Source organism: Schistocerca americana, chromosome 2 (genome assembly GCF_021461395.2).
Source record: "Schistocerca americana isolate TAMUIC-IGC-003095 chromosome 2, iqSchAmer2.1, whole genome shotgun sequence".
NCBI classification, from domain to species: Eukaryota; Metazoa; Arthropoda; class Insecta; order Orthoptera; family Acrididae; genus Schistocerca; species Schistocerca americana.
In genome coordinates, this window is record NC_060120.1 from 829,934,319 (window position 1) to 829,954,922 (window position 20,604).

Genomic DNA, 20,604 nt, shown 5'->3' on the forward strand with positions numbered 1-20,604 from the left:
ATAGCGTTCGCCGAATTCTTCTTGGTCGTATTTCACTATCTTCCTACAATTCTGCTTATCTCTCATTTTTTGATATCCAATGTCTTATTCCAAATCGGCCAAGTCGTCCGGAACGTCAGACAAGACGTCCGCGCATTCATTGTAAATAATCCTATTGTCTCTTTCGTCCGCCATGATGAAAGGGCAGAAGTACTTGTAAAAACAAAAAAACTTGCTGTCGTGTTAACTTATTGTTACCTAAACAAAGCCGCGCGGGATTAGGCAAGCAGTCTAAGGCGCCGCAGTCATGGACTGTGCGGCTCGTCTCGGCGGAGGTTCGAGTCCTCCCTCGGGCATGGGTGTGTGTGTTTGTCCTTAGGATAATTTAGGTTAAGTAGTGTTAGGCTTAGGTACTGATGACCTTAGCAGCTAAGTCCCATAAGATTTCACACACATTTGAACATTTTGAATCTAAACAAAACAGCAACAGAATGCAAAAGATACTAAATAGGTGTCTCCGACCACTACGCCATACTACGCTCACGACACCACTGTGGTGTCGCCGGGTGGCATAGTGTTAATATATGCCATATACAGCTGAAACCACTCAATGATAATCACACAGCTACCAGCTTGTGGGTGTGATGACTGCTCCGTTTGGTCCACTCTACCAACTATTCTCAGTGGTATTAAGATCTGGCAAGGTGAGGTACAACGCCAACGGTATTGCCGCAGCGGTAACACCGCTCCCGTCAGATCACCAGATCACCGAAGGTAAGTCCTGTTGGGCTTGACTAGCACTCGGATGGGTGAGCCTTCGGGTCTTTGAGCGCTGTTGGCAATTGGGTTGCACTCAGCCCTTGTGGGGTCAATTGCGAAACTACTTACTGAAAAGTAGCGGTTCAGGTCACGAAAACTGACAACGGCCGGGAGAGCGGCGTGCTGACCACATGCCCCTCCATATCCGCATCCAGTGACGCCTGTCGGCAGAGAATGATACAGCGGTCGTTGGGTACCTCTGGGCGTTCCGACATCTGTTCGGACGTGGTTTAGTTTTTAGTTTGATTGGGAAGGGGCGCCAAATGATATGTCGCTTGTGTTTTGGAATTCTATCGATGACATAGTTTCAAAGTCCGACAATTCGCATTCCGCCAAACGGTGCTGGTGAAAATTTTTTCCACCACAGCAAATCGAACCGGATACCTCTAAACCGAGAGCGACGTTGGCTAGAGGTGTGGGATTCTTTCTGAATTATATCAACGTTAATCAGCAGACTAAATTGTGTCCAGTGCATCCACATCTACGAAACAGAAATGATATGTGGAAGTAGTGCTCACTGAAGCGTTAAGAGTAACTTAGTTTAAAATAATGGTATTTATTGACGTGCTAGACGCATTAAACGAGGAGTTGTCTCCTAGATGAAGCCGTTCGTAACTAGAAGGCGTTCAGAACCTGTCAGCATATTTCGATCTCTATCCATTCAGATACTCCCGTCAGCTGCATCGCCGAGTCGTCTTGGAGTTCGTTTTAGTGGGCTACGTGGACACCAGTATCAGTGGATATTCGCAGTAATAGTTAACACGGTGTATAATAGCTTGCGAAGATGCGGATATCGCAGGTGTCTCAGAAGATATCCGCAATGATTAACTGCTTTGTGAATAGAAGTTAAAGGACAGTGTCAATGTTTTTATACGAATTTCGTCAACTGAAGAGCGGGAATGGAAAATGTTCTAAGTGCAATTTTTTCACAAAACGCTTCTTCAGTGCTGTTGTGTTCTCAATACTCTGCGATACGTCCCTAGATTTGGTCCACGCGCTCTGGTAGATGACGCATGGTCACTGTGTCAAGCTGCGCTTCCTTCTGGAGTGTTGAAATTTAAAAGATAGTAAGAACCAGTTTTTGATGAGCCACAGTTTCAGTAGTTAGAAGCCTAATGTTGTATTTCTGTACTTATATCGTCACAAATAGAACGTAGTGGCTCTGAGCACTATGGGACATAACATCTATGGTCATCAGTCCCCTAGAACTTAGAACTACTTAAACCTAACAAATCTAAGGACATCACACAACACCCAGTCATCACGAGGTAGAGAAAATCCCCGACCCCGCCGGAAAACGAACCCGGGAACCCGGGCGTGGGAAGCGAGAACGCTACCGCACTACCACGAGCTGCGGACATAGAACGTAGTGCCTCAGTATTAATGATACTTCGAATAAATACTTTCTTCCCACTATTTTGTCGAAAATTGCCATTTTTTAGATCGTGGCTGTGTACAAAATACAAGGTGATTCTTGTAAAGAAGAAAACAGCAACTAGCAATTGTTAATAACGCTTTTGATTTGCACAAACAGCGCCGTACCGGTTTCGAACCGACAACCTAAACTTGAACTAACTTATTCTAAGAACAACTCACACACCCATGCCCGAGGGAGGACTCGAACCTCCGGCGGGAGGGGCCGCACAATCCGTGACATGACGCCTCAAACCGCGCGACCACACAGCGCGGCAAAATTTTGTTGGCATTTGTTTGGTTGAGAGAGGGTAAGTGTGTTTCAAGAAGTTGTATCCATAAATATTACGTAATTTTCTGTTGGCGCACATCCTCAAGAGGGATGCGAGAAGTCTACAGAGATCGTCTCCTCTAAGCAAATACACAATAAAATGCAAATGCCAAACATGGAGCCGCGTGGGGTAGCCGTGCGGTCTAGAGACGCCTTGTGGCGGTTCGTGCGGCTGCCCCAGTCGGAGGTTCGAGTCCTCCCTCGGGCAGGGGTGTGTGTTGTCCTTAGCGTAAGTTAGTTTAAGTTAAATTAAGTAGTGCGTAAGCCTAGGGACCGATGACCTCAGCAGTTTCGTCCCATAGGAACTTACCAAACATGGAAATAATAAAAGAAAGAAACCTTATAACAGTAACTGATTAATCACGAGATAATTTCTGCTGTCACTCCTCGCGCAGAGAGGCTGATTAGATTTGTATTATTATGTAGAGTGGTCTAATTTAACAACGAAAGTTTCTGGTAATATACAGTATATTAAGTGCACATCCGTGAGAAGTTAGCTTGCGATTAGATTCTCTTACAAGTAAGTCTACAGGTACACTATCTTACTAATTTTCAACATATCAAACAGACAAGACATCTTTAAAACTAAGTAATATGTCATGAGGGAAGGATCTTTGCAGAGAACACATGCACTGCAGACGATATGAGTACCGAATAAAATGTAAAAATAGAGTGTAGTGTACGCTGTGAACATTGAATATATTGGGACAAACTGATTTAGAGCACTTAAGAATGTAAGAAAATCATTCAATACACAAACACTTCGTTTTTGGTGTACTTTTTTCATTTTTCAGGATTGCACTCAGCAGGGATTTGTGGATGGAGAGCTGGCTATTCGACGAAAATAGAGAAATGGAGAAATAAAGCATCCCAGAGAAGCAAATTCAAGAGAACGAATGGCATGCACACACAAATGGCGGAAACTGGACGGAAATGAACAGACTATGACTTCTCCGGGCTGGGTATGTTACAGAGTTTGCCTGTAGCGACGGACCAACATTGCCCCGAGGATATCTCAAGTTCATGTTGTGTATAAAAATTACATTTCTCAGCTCCAATCATGGAAGTATATGTATGTTGTCATGAACGCTTTCTGTGACACCACTTTTGCAAATTGTTGTCTTGAGAAAGACTATTTGAACGGTGCGCTAAGTTTTAATTTTTTTCGTCATAAAGAAGCCATAACGAAGGGAAATGCACTTGAAACGTGACATGAGCCCTACACAGATTTGAAAAACTGTTGCTTTCTGTCAACGAAGATATGCTGTGCAAAGAGGTTGTTTATAACAAACCAATTTGTCCCAAAATTCTTTTGTATTACTTCAACGCTTAACAGAGTTGGTTCTAATAACATTGCGAGATTAAAAGATATAGTTTAATTAATCTTTGAGTTCATACATATGTCATGAGACAATACTTTTGTACGAGAGTAAGCTAGAATGATTGTTCACGGGTGCCACTAAGAATAAATTTTATTGACAATTGTACGACAACTTACTAGAGTCAGAGAGTGGCTCAAACTATCTATGTTGTAGTTCCTAATCTGTCTCCTCTTGTAGCTCTGATATTCAGAGCGATATTTGTGCTCATATAAAGATTTTATAACACTTTGTTCAACTGTACATAAACATTGTGTGATGTACTGTCTATAAAGTTAATAAAAATAGCATTTCTCTGTATTTTAATGTAAACCCTCTTTTGCACTTTCATTTCAGAAACATAATTAAGAATTTCTTTCGCAAAAGGCTCGTTCATTGTGCACTTTGAGGAAGGGGACGAATTAATTATTTTCGTTGCCATTTAAGAAAGAAGTTTCTGAGATGTTTCGATTTTTATTGTAGAATAGTACATTTACTAGCATTTTTTCCATTATGTGGTATCTCAAGGAACTATACAGTGCGTTCGGAAAGTCGCTGTGCATTGGAGAGTACGGACTACGAATGCAGATTACGTTGGCGGTCCGAAACGAAGTTGCCAGAACACCAGTTGCAAGAACTGTTTTTATACGCGATTGTTTTTTAATTAGTTCTGCTGTTGCGTAACATGTTACTGTTTAGTTCAGTTGATGAAAGTTCCTGAAAGCGATGTGTAGTGTGTAGATGTTTTATATGTTTACAAATTATGGTGATTTCAACTGAGAAACGTATTTTTCTTATTGAATATGTGTTTCGACGATGGGATAAATACACAGATTTATGTAGGAGGCATTTATTGAAAAAAACCCAGAAACCGTTGTACCTCATCTTAATGCTTTTCGTAGACTTGTTGAGAAATTTCGAGAGGCAGGCTCATTGTTAGAAGCCGAAAGAACTGGAAGACCACTTTAACTAAACGAACAGAAGTTGTTGGATATTTTTGACTCTATGTAGCAGAAACCAACAAAATCATTGCGCAAGTTGGCACAAGATAAAGATATCGGGCTTGCAACCGCACACAAAGCGATTAAAACAAAACACTGAATTTATTCCCATATAAAATGACGGCAGTGCAGGAACTGAAATTGAGGATCATGGAAAAACAAATCAGTTGAGAGGAATACCACTGATATTCTTGATGTCACCTTCTAACAAACGGGGTCAGATCCCACCTCTCTTGTCGTGTTGACAAACAATACAAACGATTATTGTCAACGGAGAATCCGCGTGATGTGCTTCAAACGCCACTGTATGAGCAGAAAACTGGAGTGTGGGTAGCAAAATCCGGCCGGTGCATTATTGGACCTTAATTTTTTTTATGAAACCGTGAATAGTGAACGTTATTGTTTGATGAACTTCGATTTAAAATGGGCCAGCTAAAGGAAGACGACATCACCTAATCATGATTTCAGCTAATAACGCTGTGCATCTTCTGAAAAAGGTTCTTGAGTAACGAGTCATCTCAAAAAACCTATGGCCCCCTTACTTACTACACCAGACCTCTTTCTTCGGGGAGCAGAGAAAGTTGTAGTGTATCGCAATCGCCCATGCACGCTTTGTAGCTTAGAAGCTGAAATAACTGCGACTGGAGAAGCATATCGCAATCAGATCCGCAAAAAAATATTTCGCAGTAAAATTAAGATGATTCAGACTCGTATACCCGCCCGTGGATGTCATTTCCCAGGTATGTTGTAACTGAACAGCAACTTTCCGAACACCCTGTATTTTGACACATCGAAGAAAAATGGCACCTGCTTGATTCTGCAGACAGGTTGCTGGCAAAACAGGTAAGTCCCGTGAAATATACCTACGAAGTTTTTCACAAAGGAGTTCTTGCATAACAATTTTTCGATTCACTTGCAGCATCAAATTCGGATAAAATTCCAAGCTTTCGATGATATCCTCCATCATCTTCGTTAGTATATCATCGAAAGCTTGGAATTTTATCCGAATTTGACGCTTCAAGTAAATCGAGAAATTTTTACGCAAGACCCATGAAAGCTCTGGAAAAATAGAGCAGCCACACTTACAAAATTATTAATAATAGTTTTGGACTTCTTTGGTGAGGATCATGTTTATGTATCCAGACTCGCTGCAAGTTGGGAAGATAATTCACTATTCGATCTAAAAGAGAACGATATACTTGTGAGACTGACAGTAAATGTGACAAAGGTTTTTGATGACTTAAATACACTTCAAGAGTTGGTTTTTATTTTCATAGTGAGTGATATTAATTAAAGGCCTGTATGTGACATGAGTTTCAAACACAAGTCGCTCCGCAAGAGGCCACGTCAGTTGTTCCAGAAGACAGCCCAAACCCAAAATCAACGCTTCGGTATGCACCTACGTCTCTGCTCTGTATAAGGCTGTAAACAGAGTGGCAGAGAGTATCTTTGGTTGTAGCATAAAATATTATTTTCTTTTTATTCTGTTCAGTACAAAAAGCTCACGTTGGAAGACAGGATGCTGGTCTCTCTTTGTTGTTCCAGCTGATCGTACAAAGCGGTATTTAAAGTTCTGTTGAGAGATAATCGCTTGATGCTTTATAAGTATGTATACAAGCTTCTGGCGGTTCATTTATTTTGTCCTTTACAGACGCTGCTCCGTAAGTGAAACAAATCCACGATATTAGGCTTCTTTTTTCGAGTGCCATTATTTTTCAGCGTTCTTCTCTTCACTGATTTATTTCTGGAGCGCATAGTTCCGTATTTGTCTAACTTTGGAGTCATATATCTAACTCTGGATGATGACAAAATCTTGTAGCAATCTAAATCCATGTATTATTTAGCACTTCTTCGCAGCTTTGTTATCTGTTGCGTCTGATGTTGTAATTAAATCTCAAGGACCCAGAGGTGCCGAATTGGGGCGTTTCCACACTGCTACACTGCACAAAGTAGCCCGCTGGTCATTAGGACAGAACTACAGAATAAAGTGTACACAGAATGGAAACAGCTGAGATCCATGCGCCAAAATTTAATGCGCATCAGTGAAGTCTGCCATAATGAAATCTAGAAAACAGTTTGAAGCCAGTGGCGAATATATGCGTTTCGTTTAGTTCGTGAATTGTGCACTTTAGATGCAGGTAAATACTTGTTTGATGTACTGTAAAAATTAGAAACACATAGTGAACAGTAGTAAGAGAAAAGACCACACAGGAAAGTAGCGAGCAATTCCCAAGAAGCGGGTGACAGCAGTACAGGAGAAAATCGAGATTTCCCATTTTCTTGCTGTAAATAATTGGACCTTTTTCTTAAGGATTCGTAAGGGAAAGGTAACCTTTTTAGCTGGTCAAGCTAGAACACAACGGTTCTGGTGTGATGAACGGCTGAGCATAGTAGCAGAACAGTTGCAGGTGTAAATGATAATTAAATCAAGACCCTAAGCTGTCAGCAGGCGTTGATATACATCAACGGGGACAGTTGAAAATGTGTGCCCCGATCGGGACTCTAACCCGAGATCTTGTGTTTTCATGGCAGATGCTCTATTCACCTGAGCCACCGAGGGCATAGAGGGCACATGAACTTAATGTCCACGCACTACATTCGTAGTGCCCCGCCCATTACACTCATTTCTCGCGGCAGACAATCTTACCGAGTCCCGTAAGAGTTCTGGCAATGCGTGTGCATCCACACAGAAGAAGAAGGTCAATTGCCTGTTAGCCTTAACTATATGAAGACTATATGTCTGAAAGAACAGGCACCATCTTCATATATTTACAGGTTTACTTACTTTACACAGGCATACACAGCTATACAGAAAATTCATACTTTCTTTTTCTTAAAACATTAAAGCCAATAATCTTTAAAACACTAAAATCATGGAAATTTTTAGAATGTGAGATCATTCAAAATACTTCAAGGTAATTACTGAAATTCTAAATAATCAAAAATTTCCTTCCCCTTATACATTAAAACCAATAACCTTTACGAAAGTATTTAGAAAAATCATGAAGTTCTAATTTGACATCACTTCTATACAATATCATGCACATAGTTCACATTCCCCTCCCCCCATGAACCATGGACCATGCCGTTGGTCTGGAGGCTTGCGTGCCTCAGCTATACAGACAGCCGTACCATAGGTGCAACCAAAACGGAGGGGTATCTGTTGAGAGGCCAGACAAACGTGTGGTTCCTGAAGGGGGGCAGCAGTCTTTTCAGTAGTTGCAGGGCCAACAGTCCGGATGATTGACTGATCTGGCCTTGTGTAACACTAACCAAAACGGCCTTGCTGTGCTGGTACTGCGAACGGCTGAAAGTAAGGGGAAGCTACAGCCGTAATTTTTCCGGAGGGCATGCAGCTTTACTGTATGGTTAAATGATGATGGCGTCCTCTTGGGTAAAATATTCCGGAGGTAAAATAGTCCCCCATTCGGATCTCCGGGCGGGGACTAATGAGGAGGACATTGTTATCAGGAGAAACAAAACTGGCGTTCTAACGGAGCGTGGAATGTCAGAGCCCTTAATCGGGCAGGTAGGTTAGAAAATTTTAAAAGGGAAATGGATAGGTTTAAGTTAGGTATAGTGGGAATTAGTGAAGTTCGGTGTCAGGAGGAAGAAGACTTCTGGCCAGATGAGTACAGGGTTATAAATACAAAATCAAATAGGGGTGATGCAGCAGTAGGTATAATAATGAATAGGAAAATAGGAATGCGGGAAAGCTACTACAAACAGCATAGTGAACGCATTATCGAGTCCAAGATAGACACGAAGCCCAAGCCTACCACAGTAGTACAAGTTTATATGCCACCTAGCTCCGCAGATGACGAACATATAGATGAAATGTATGACGAGATAAAAGAAATTATTCAGATAGTGAAGGGAGACGAAAATTTGATAGTCATGGGTGACTGGAATTCGATAGTAGGAAAAGGAAGAGGAGGAAACGTAGTATGTGAATAGGGAATGGAGGTAATAAATTAGAGAGGAAGCCGCCTGGTAGAATTTTGCACAGAGCATAACTTAATCATAGCTAACACTTGGTTCAAGAATCATAAAAGAAGGTTATATACATGGAAGAGGCCTGGAGATACTCGAAGGTTTCAGATAGATTATATAATGGTAAGACAGCCATTTAGGAACCAGGTTTTAAATTGTAAGACATTTCCAGGGGCAGAAGTGGACTCTGACCACAATCTATTGGTTATGAACTGTAGATTAAAACTGAAGAAACTGCAAAAAGGTGGGAATTTAAGGAGATGGGATCTGGGTAAACTGACAGAACCAGAGGTTGTAGAGAGTTTCAGGGAGAGCATTAGAGAACGATTGACAAGAAAGTGGGAAAGAAATACAGTAGAACAGGAATGGGTAGCTTTGAGAGATGAAATTGTGAAGGCAGCAGAGGATCAAGTAGGTAAAAAGACGAGGGCTAGTAGAAATCCTTGGGTAACACAAGAACTATTGAATTTAATTGATGAAAGGAGAAAATATAAAAATGCAATAAATGAAGCAGGAAAAAAGGAATACAAACATCTCAAAAATGAGATCGACAGGAAGTGCAAAATGACTAAGCAGGGATGGCTAGAGGACAAATGTAAGGATGTAGAGGCTTATCTCCCTAGGAATAAGATAGATACTGCCTACAGGAAAATGAAAGAGAGTTTTGAAGAAAAGAGAACCACTTGTATGAATATCAAAGCTCAGCTGGAAGCCCAGTTCTAAGCAAAGAAGGGAAAGCAGAAAGGTGGAAGGAGTATATAGAGGATCTGTACAAGGGTGATGTACTTGAGGACAATATTACGGAAATAGAAGAGGATGTAGATGAAGATGAAATGGGAGATATGAGATTGCTGAAGAGTTTGACAGAACACTGAAAGACCTAAGCCGAAACAAGGCCCCGGGAGTAGACAACATTCCGTTGGAATTACTGATAGCCTTGGGAGAGCCAGCCCTGACAAAACTCTACTATCTTATGAGCAAGATGTATGAGACAGTCGAACTACCCTCAGACTTCAGGAAGAATATAATAATTGCAAACCCAAAGACAGCAGTTGTGTTGACAGGTGTGAAAATTACCGAATTATCAGTTTAATAAGCCACGGCTGCAAAATACTAACACGAATTCTTTAAAGACGAATGGAAAAATGGTTCAAATGGCTCTGAACACTATGGGACTCAACTGCTGAGGTCATAAGTCCCCTAGAACGTAGAACTACTTAAACCTAACTAACGTAAGGGCAACACACACATCCATGCCCGAGGCAGGATTCGAACCTGCGACCGTAGCGGTCACGCGGTTCCAGACAGTAGCGCCTAGAACCGCACGGCCACTCCGGCCGGCACGAATGAAAAAACTGGTAGAAGCCGACCGCGGGGAAGATCAGTTTGGATTCCGTAGAAATGTTGGAACACTTGAGGCAATACTGACACTACGAAGTATCTTAGAAAATAGATTAAGGAACGGCAAACCTACGTTTCTAGCATTTTTAGATGTAGAGAAAATTTTTGACAATGTTGACTGGAATATTCTCTTCCAAATTCTGAAGGTGGCAGGGGTCAAATACAGGGAGCGAAAGGCTAGTTACAATTTGTACAGAAACCAGATGGCAGTTATAAGAGTCGAGGGGCATCAGAGGGAATCAGTGGTTGGGAAGGGAGTGAGACAGGGTTGTAGCCTCTCCCTGATTTTATTCAATCTGTATATTGAGCAAGGAGTAAAGGAAACAAAAGAAAAATCCAGAGTAGGAATTAAAATCCATGGAGAAGAAATAAAATCTTTGAGGTTCGCCGATGACAATGTAATTCTGTCAGAGACAGCGAAGGACCTGGAAGAGCAGCTGAACGGAATAGACAGTCTCTTGAAAGGAGGATATATGATGAACATCAACAAAAGCAAAACGAGGATAATGGAATGTAGTCGAATTAAAGCGGGTGATGCAAAGGGTATTAGATTAGAAAATGAGACGCTTAAAGTAGTAAAGGAGTTTTGCTATTTGGGGAGCAAAATAACTGATGATGGTCGAAGTAGAGAGGATGTAAAATGTAGAATGGCAATGGCAAGGAAAGCGTTTCTGAATAAGAGAAATTTGTTAACATCGAGTATACATTTAAGTGTCAGGAAGTCGTTTCTGAAAGTATTTGTATGGAGTGTGGCCATGTATGGAAGCGAAACGTGGACGATAAGTAGTCTGGACAAGAAGAGAATAAATAGTAGCTTTCGAAATGTGGTGTTTCAAAAGAATGCTGAAGATTAGATGGGTATATCACATAACTAATGAGGATGTATGGAATAGAGTTACGGAAAAGAGAAGTTTGTGGCACACCTTGACTAGAAGAAGGGATCGGTTGGTAGGACATGTTCTGAGGAATCAAGGGATCAGCAATTTAGTACTGGAGGGCAGCGTGGAGAGTAAAAATCGTACAGAGACCAAGAGATGAATACACGAAGCAGATTCAGAAGGATGTAGGTTGCAGTAGGTACTGGGAGATGAAGAAGCTTGCATGGGATAGAGTAGCATGGAGAGCTGCATCCAACCAGTCTCTGGACTGAAGACCATAACAATAACAGTTCACATTATTTACGCATCCCGGAATGTATACAACTGAAAGGCATCTGATAAACCACACAGTCATGGAAATTTGCAGAACACTGCCAAGGTACAATTTCGTGACACTACAGTCAATGATAAGGCCAACTCACTCTTTGACGCTACATCCAATGGCCACGTGGAGTGGCCGCGCGGTTTGAGACGCCATGTCACGGATTGCGCGGCCCCTCCTGCCGGAGGTTCGTGTCCTCCCTCGGGTTTGTGTGTGTTGTTCTTAGCATAAGTTAGTTTAAGCAGTGTGTAAGTCTAGGTACCGATGACCTCAGCAGTTTGGTCCCTTAGGAATTCACACACATTTAGCAACATCCAATGATATGTGTCGCAGAAGAAACAGGAAAAATGCTCCTGAGATTTGCTAACCGAAAACAGTTTAATTTACAGGCTGAATCTGCACGCGACCGGAGTCGATCACAGACGGACGAAATACTGTTCCAGTCAAGACGAATGACTCAATTCAAATTCCAAACTGAACGCCGACGCTCACCAAAATCAGTAGCAGTGCGAGGCACTGTTACCGATGTGACGCGCTCCCCACCATCCGAGCCTCTGACAAGTCACTCGGGCGACGCCGTAGCACTTCCCGCGCTTGCAGTTCACAACTCGAATGGGCCCGGCACTCGCTAGACGGCTTACTCCGCCCTCTGTCGGCCAGTAAGCCGGTCACCACAGGCTCGCCCGGCCCCGCTTAAAACTGCTATCCAAGCCTGGCATGTCTAAACACTGAACAATTTTTGTTTGCGTAAAGGTGAGCTGACGCCAGAAATCGATACGGTCGCTTCTACTCATCGCAGAACTAGGAAGTGAAAACCATACGACCGCATCAATAATAAAAGTTCGCTAAAATGTAAAAAGTATTGTACGTAAAAGAAGCAAACACATATCAACTCCTCTAGTTAGATTTTCGGTAGGGGTTCCCCTTTTCCTTTAAAGAATGAAAATCGATTTGTTTCGCATTTGCACTTCGTCTTCGCTACTGTATGTAGTATCTCATTCGATCCCGCGGCGGTAGCCGCTTGGTTTGAGGCGCCTTGACGCAGTTCTCACCGTCGCAGGTTCGAGTCCTCCTTCGGACATGGGTGTGTGTTGTCCTTAGCGTAAGTTAGTTTAAGTTAGATTAAGTAGTGTGTAAGCCTAGGGACCGATGACCTCAGTAGTTTGGCCCTATAGGAAATTACCACTAATTTCCAAAATTTGATCCCGCGGAAAATAATTGGCATATACAATTGATTTCTCTTCGTTCTTATACTTTAATATCACATGTTGTTAATTAAGTGGCTGTTTTTCCGGTATGGGTCATACTCACCGTGATATTTTCGAAGTGCTCTGTAGCTTAAAATTTGAAGGGTTTGCAGTGAAAAATACGGTAGCCAATTACTTTAAGTTTGGTTCATTTTAGGTGATACGTTGCTGTATAATAAATGTAGCTAACATATCGTAATTGTTTTTAAAGCAAGAAGGAAAGCCACATCTCACAATGGTATGGAGGAAATAGACTAAAGCGACAAAGAAACTGGTACACGCATGCGTATTCAAATACAGAGATATGTAAACAGGCAGAATACGGCGCTGCGATCGGAAACGCCTATATGAGACAACAAGTGTCTGTCACAGTTGTTAGATCGGTTATTGCTGCTACAAAGGCAGGATATCAAGATTTAAATGAGTTTGAACGGGTGTTATAGTCGTAGCACGAACGATGGGACACAGCATTTCCGAGGTAACGATGAAGTGGAGGTTTTCCCGTACAACCATTTCACGAGTGTACCGTGAGTATCAGGAATCCGGTAAAACGTCAAATCTCTTACATCACTGAGGCCGGGAAAAGATCCTGCAAGCACGGGACCAACGACGACTGAAGAGAATCGTTCAACGTGACAGAAGTTTAGCCAGCCGCTATGGCCGAGTGGTTCTAGGCGCTTCAGTCCGAAACCGCGCTGCCTCTACGGTCTCAGGTTCGAATCGTGTCTCTGGCATGGATGTGTGTGATGTCCTTAGGTTAGTTAGGTTTAAGTAGTTCTAAGTCTAGGGGACTGATGACCTCAGATGTTAAGTCCCATAGTGCTTAGGGCCATTTGAACCATTTTGAACAGGAGTCCAACCATTCCGCAAATTGCTGCAGATTTCAATGCTGGGCCATCAACAAGTGTCAGCGCATGAACCATAAGCGATATGAGCTTTCTTAGCTGAAGGCCCACTCGTATATCCTTGATCACTGCACGACACAAAGCTTTACGCCTCAGCAGGGCCCGTCAGCACCGACATTGGACTGTTGATGAATGGAAACATGTTGCCTGGTCGGACGAGTCTCGTTTCAAATTGTATCGAGCGGATGCACATTTACAGGTATTGAGACAACCTCATGAATCGATGGGCCGTGCATCTCAGGAGCTGATTGTTCAAGCTGGTGGAGGCTCTGTAATGGCGTAGGGCGTTTGAAGTTGGAGTGATATTTAACCCCTGATACATCCAAATACGACTCTGACAGGTGACACTTACGTAAGCATCCACTTATGTCCATTGTGCATTCCGATGGTTGGGCAATTCCAGCAGGACAACCCACACCTCCAGCAATACTACAGTGTGGCTCCAGAAACACTCTTCTGAGTTTAAACACTTCCGCTGGCCACAAAAATCCCCAGACATGAACATTATTGAGCATATCTGGGATGCCTTGCAACGTCTTGTTCAGAAAAGATTTCCAGCCCTTCGTGCTCTTACGGATTTATGGTGTCAGTGCACTCCAGCACTACTTCAGATAATAGTCGAGTCGTGTTGCGGCCCTTCTTTGTGCTCACGGGGGTGCTAGCGATGTTAGGTAGGTGAAACAGTTTCATTGGCTCTTCAGTGTAGAATTTAAGGTACTACACGTGCAAACAAAGTTGACACTTGGCGCAGTGGCTGATGGAAACGACCGTAAAGGCATTTCGCATTTACAGTCGCTCCCACCAGCCACCGCACCTAGTGTCGTCTTTGTTTGCGCGAACAATACTTTATTGGAGCGCGCTGTCTGAGCGAACGTCGTACAAGTAGCCTGCAGCTCACAAAGGGACCGCGCCTACTCGAAATCATCACCGATCTAGTACCGATTTATGGCACATATAGAGCTTGGTAAGAATTGAATGTGACGGAAGTGGGAGCTCCAGGTGGCCAGGCGTTTAAAAGAAAATAGAATTCTTAGCGCGGCTGGGGCGGCCCAGAGCCATTGTTGTTAACACAGGTATGAAGCTGTGGGTAGCACAGTAGAAAGCGTACGGTCTGGTAAGCCGAGGCTGGATGGTTCGAGTCTGTGTGTGTGTGTGTCTGTGCAGAGTACTTTATATTTTCAATTTTTGCGTTTGCTTACACTGCAAAACAAAGAGAACTAATATTTAATACTGTATGTTGTATGTATTAATACTTTAATTAAAGGCATGAAAATGAAGAGCAAACAGAAATTCGGGATTGCACATAATTCCCCAGGGAACGATTGTAAGCTGTACATGAGAACTTCGAAGATAAAATGAGTCGCTCTCATTAATTCACAGTTGGTTATTTACACTTGGTGAAGTGATATTTATCGTAAAAACGGGGAAACTCGGTATGTTGCAGATGTTGTATACGTCGCATTTTTACAATTAAATGGTTGTTTTAAAGTTTCTATAAAAAAACAAACTGGGCTTACATTAATAGAAGGTTCTCTGTCATTGTACAGCCTGGCAGCAGACCACACATAACGCATCAAGTCGCTAAACATTGCCGAAGACAGCCGTTGATGTACAGTAGAATAAATTTTGATACAATCTCCTCGGAATGAGATTTCATTTTTTCTCGATACGAGCAATTTTGAAGGTTCCGGACCAAATTCATTACCTGGCGATGGAAAAAAGAGAGCGTAGTGGATTTGGGGGACTCGCTTTAACACAGTACGATGGAAATTCTACTTCATCTTGAGAAATCTCGTCGTATAATTATGGATTTGTTTGTCCACCCCACGAGCCAGTTAACAGAAGAAATTTGTCCATGAAAATATTGATAAATGGAATATACTGAGTATAATTGCGTTTTATTTTGAATGTAAGTAACACAAAAATTGAAAGTAAAAGCAAAACAGTATCCGCATAGCTTCGCGGCCCGCGACCATCGGATTCCTGCTACGCACTCTGCCGCTGCGCCAACCGCTGCCTATAAACTACGTTATCATACACTGAAGAGCCAAAGAAACTAGTACCCCTGCCTTATATCGTGTAGGGCGCCTGCGAGCACGCAGAAGTGCCGCATCACGATGTGGCATGGAATCGACTAATGTCTGAAGTAGTTCTGGAAGGAACTGGTACCATGAATTCTGCAGGGATATCCATAAGTCTGTAAGAGTACGAGGAGGTGGAGATCTCTTCTGAACAGAACGTTGCATGGCATCCCAGATCTGCTCCATAATGTTCATGTGTGGGCTGTTTGGTGACAAGGGGAAGTGTTTAAACTCAGAAGAGTGTTCCTTAAGCCTCTCTGTTGCAATACTGGACTTTTGGCGTGTCGCACTGTCCTGCTGGAATTGCCCAAGTCGAAGGGAATGCACAATGGACATTAGCGGATGCAGGTGATAGGACAGGATGCTTTCGTACGTGTCACCTGTCACAGCCGTATCTATTCGTATCAGGAGTCCCATATTACTCCAACTGCACATGCCCTACACCTTTACATGAAGCCTCCACCATTTTGAAAAGTCCCCTGCTGAGATGTAGGGTCCACGGGTTCATGAAGTTGTCTCCGTTCCCGTACACGTCCATCCGCTCAGTACAATTTGAAACGAACTGGTCCGACCAGGCAACATGTTTCCATTGATCAACAGACCAATGTCGGTGTTGGCGACCCTAGACGAGGCGTAAAGTTTTGTGTCGTACAGTCATAAAGGGTACACGAGTGGGCCTTCGGCTCCAATAGACCTTATCGATGACTTTCGTTGAATGGTTCGAACGCCGGCACTTGTTGATGGCTCAGTGTTGAAATCTGCAGCAATTCGCGGAGAGGTTGCACTTCTGCCATGTTGAACGATTCTCTTCAGTCGTCGGTGGTCCCGTTCTTGCAGGCTCTTTTTCCGGCCGCAGCGATGTCGGGGATCTGTTGTTTTACCGGATTCGTGATATTCACGATACACGCGTGAAATGGTTGTACGGGAAAATCCCCACTTCATACCTCAGAGATGCTGTGTCCCATTGTTCGTGCGCCGACTACGACAAAACGTTCAAACTCATTTAAATCTTGATAACCTACCATTGTAGGAGCAGTAACTGATCTAACAACTGCGCCACACACTTCTTTTCTTATATAGGAGTTGCCGACAGCAGCGCCGTATTCTGCCTGTTTACATATCTCTGTGCTTGAATACGCATGCCTAGACCAGTTTCTTTGGCACTTCAGAGTAAATGTCTTAAGCCTCGCCCGACCTGCGCCAAAACCGCTATATTTACTAAACATTAGGAGATCTGGAACTCCCCTTCTGCGACTTTCATTTATGATCAAACCCTGCGTACGCCATAAATTTGGAGGAAATCGGTAAAGAGGAGGAGGAGCGGTTCCCTTGTCAGTCGTGAACAGTTTGGGGAAGTAAATGCACATTTCTCAAACTAGTGATCGCGATTTGTTGTAGTGTTTGTTGCTGGGAGAAAATGATGAAGAAGACATTCTAGAACAACAGTCACATAATGGAAAAATTGAACACATCTCCTACGTAGAACGAAGTTGGACAAAAGTTTCTTTACAACACTTATCAATCGTAATTTATTAAACGAATATGATTCATATTTCGTAATGTATTAGAGTAAACTTATAGGTCTGTGACTAATCCAAAACATTTGTGTAATTAAACTTTAATCAGCCTGCTGGCTTCATTTAAAGTAATACCTATGCGCTACTTTCAGGTTGAAAACATGAGTGAAAATTCGAACACTGGTGCAATCGCAGAAACTCCTGCAGAGTATTCAATAAGAGCTGCTTCTGTTGGATGTGAAATTGATATATAAATTCACAGTCTCAGGAAATGAAAATTATGGAGTAAATTCGTTGCACAGAAAGACCCGATATTTACTAAAAAAAGTACTTCCCTGAAGCTAAAAGCAGTGGCGGTTCACAGTTTGCACTTGTGAACAGTAATTAATTTAAAGGCGCATGTAATCGCGTTTACTCGGTTTCCATATGGCGTCGAGCGCAATGCTAGTCTGCAGACAAATCAAAGGAGCCGGCCTCTGCTTTCCTTTCTGTACACGCTCTAGCCTGTGACTGAACTACCACATTGTCCGGCGCTAGAACTATATGGAGAGTAAACTATGAAATCTACAAGATTATTGTAAAGTCCTTGCTCTCCTAAGCCTTATATTTCTATATGGTATGGTGTATTTTTGTGTTTTTGTTTACTTGTGCTTAAATGTGGAGTCTTGGCTGGTTATCCACGACAGGTAAGCGACGTAAGGTCAGATAATACTCAGCTACTGAAAGAACCAGAAAAGTATGTCGCTGGCCGCCTACAAAGGCCTGTGGAGAAGCAGTGCTATGGCTTCCAGTGCCCGTAGTACTTCGACGTGAGCCGGGGTGCTGTGTAGTGGTGGAAATACGTTATTCTGATGATTCGATTAGCGTTTGAACAGAGAGAGAATCAGATTTCAAAATGAAGTTGTCGGGAGCGGACGCACGTTCTATACTTTCAGTGCGAAACGTACCTCGTGGCACACAGTATGTTGTGGTGCACAATGAATCTGAGTGGGGTGGGGGTGGGGGGAGGGACGTATGACAAACGAAAAAAATAAAGTTTGTTATCCTCGATCCCACTGCTCTCGTATTAGAACTTCACTATCCAACTCATTCTATGCCCGTGACTGATTTTATGGAGCGCAGCTGGGGGAAAAATACTAATTAACACTGCTACGGACCGCAAGAGTCCTCGTTCGAGGGGATTTCAAGAGGTAAGTAACACATTATTACTGCAGGTACAGTAAGTTTTACTGAATTTGCACTGTATCCCAAAGTGACACAAACACATGGCGCTATTTTTTAAAGTACTTACCAAATATCTGAAAACAATGGTTGGAACTTTCTACCAATCGTTCAATTACTCGACGATAGAAACACACTCTTTGGTCACGGAGCCATTCGAGAATCGCTGTTTTTACGTCATCATCGGTGGAAAATCTCTTTTCCCCTAGATGTTTCTCGACTGGCTGGCCATTGTTCTTTGTAGCTGATGTCGATGGCCTTCCTTCCCGATTAGCATCATCCACGTCTGTCGGCCTTGGTGAAATTGATGGGACCATTTCACTAAGGCTGGACTTGATATAGTATTTGGCCTATACACTGTCGGAATCTGTGCGTAATTTAGACGTTTTGCCAATCTTACTGCCCCATGTACTACAACTCTCGAGCACGTTTTCATTTGCCACTCCATTTCCAATTCAACACTGTGATCCACTTATCCGCGCTGCAGGAGAACTGCGTGATCAGGAAACTAAGAACACGTATTTTCTTCGGACAACGCGCCACTATTGTTACAACGACATGTGTAACATAACGTTCTGAAGTCCCCACCAGCCACCACCACCATCATCATCATCATCATCATCATCTTGGGGTTTACAGCCTGTGGCCGGGTCTGTACGGAACATAGGCCTCTCATTCGTCTTCTTTCTTGCCGCTATCTCTCCGTCTTCACCTTGGTCCAGTCGTCTCCTTTCTTCTGGACGCATTCCTCTACTCCTTTCAGCCATTTGTCTCTCGGTTTTCCTCTTTGTCTCTTTCCTTCCAGTTTCATCTCGTGTATCCTCCTTGCTATCCTCTTCTCCTCCATTCTCTTAACGTGTCCATACCATCTCAGCCTTGATTTCTCTATCTCCTCCTGTAATGGTTTCACCCCCATTAACTCTCTGATCCTCTCATTTCTTAACCTGTCTATCTTTGTCACTCCAATACTGTTTCTCAAAAATTTAATCTCATTAGCTTTTACTTTGCTTTTCTCTCTTCCTTTCATAACCCAGGTTTCTGAGCCATATGTCAGGATTGGGACATAGTATGACCGGTATATAACCTGTTTACTGATTTGGGGTACATCCTTGCTCCACATCAGGCTTCTGACATTCTTCCGAAATGTTTCTGCTTTTGCCGGCCGGTGTGGCCGAGCGGTTCTAGGCGCTTCAGTTTGGAACCGCGCGACCGCTATGGACGCAGGTTAAAGTTCTGCCTCGGGCTTGGATGTGTGTGATGTCCTTAGGTTAGTTAGGTTTAAGTATTTCTAAGTTCTAGGGGACTGATGACCTCAGATGTTAAGTCCCATAGTGCTCAGAGCCATTTGAACCATTTTTTTGTTTCTGCTTTTCTCCCCCGCTCGTTTATTTCTCTGTCCTTTTTTCCATCTTCCTGTATCAGTCTTCCTAGGTACTCGAAACTCTCCACTCTCCTCAATCTTTCCTCACCAATTGTTATTCCAGTTGTTCCTCTCTCCTTCTTTCTTGTTGTGATAATGATCTCACTCTAACTTACACTAAATTTCATCCCATTTTCTTGTACTCTTCGTTCCCACACGTCCAACTGCTCTTATACTTCATCCTCCTTATTCCCCCAAATCATCAGATCATCTGCAAACACCACAGCTTTCATCTTCCTTTCACCAATTACTTGTGCTACTGTACTCATTATGTCATACATCACTACAATGAAGAGTAATGGCGAAAGTGCACTTCCCTGTCTCAAGCCAGTCTCCTGTTCAATCCAAGCTGATCTCCCTCCTCCCACTTTCACACAGCTCATACATCCATATTACATTTTTCTAATCCTCCAAATAATCTGTTTTGCTACTCCTCTGTTCTCCAGGGCTTTCCACACTTTGCTTCTACGTTCACTGCCATACGTTTTTTCAATGTTCAGGAAGGTCATTAGTAGATATATTCCATATTCATACAGCTGTTCCTGCAGTTGTCTAACAGCAGAAATTAGATCCACCGTGGACCTTCCTGTTCTGAAGCCATGTTGCTCTTTCCTCATTATTCCTTCTGATTTTGAGCGGCATAGCAGCAGCTGTAGAATATGCTACTTCCATAATTATAAAGCATCTTTCATTCTTTTTTCCGTCTAGCACTCCCTAC

The 20,604-nt window shown here is 42.8% G+C and overlaps 1 protein-coding gene across 1 annotated transcript in view; it reads left to right on the top strand.

Moving 5' to 3' along the window:
* LOC124595469 (matrix metalloproteinase-14) overlaps nucleotides 1-4,221 on the top strand; it is a 158,812-nt gene extending 154,591 nt beyond the window's left edge. The window contains exon 10 of the mRNA XM_047134223.1: nucleotides 3,337-4,221. The gene's annotated coding sequence lies outside the window, so the exon portion shown is untranslated. The remainder of the gene's footprint in view (nucleotides 1-3,336) is intronic.
* Nucleotides 4,222-20,604: the final 16,383 nt, after the last annotated feature.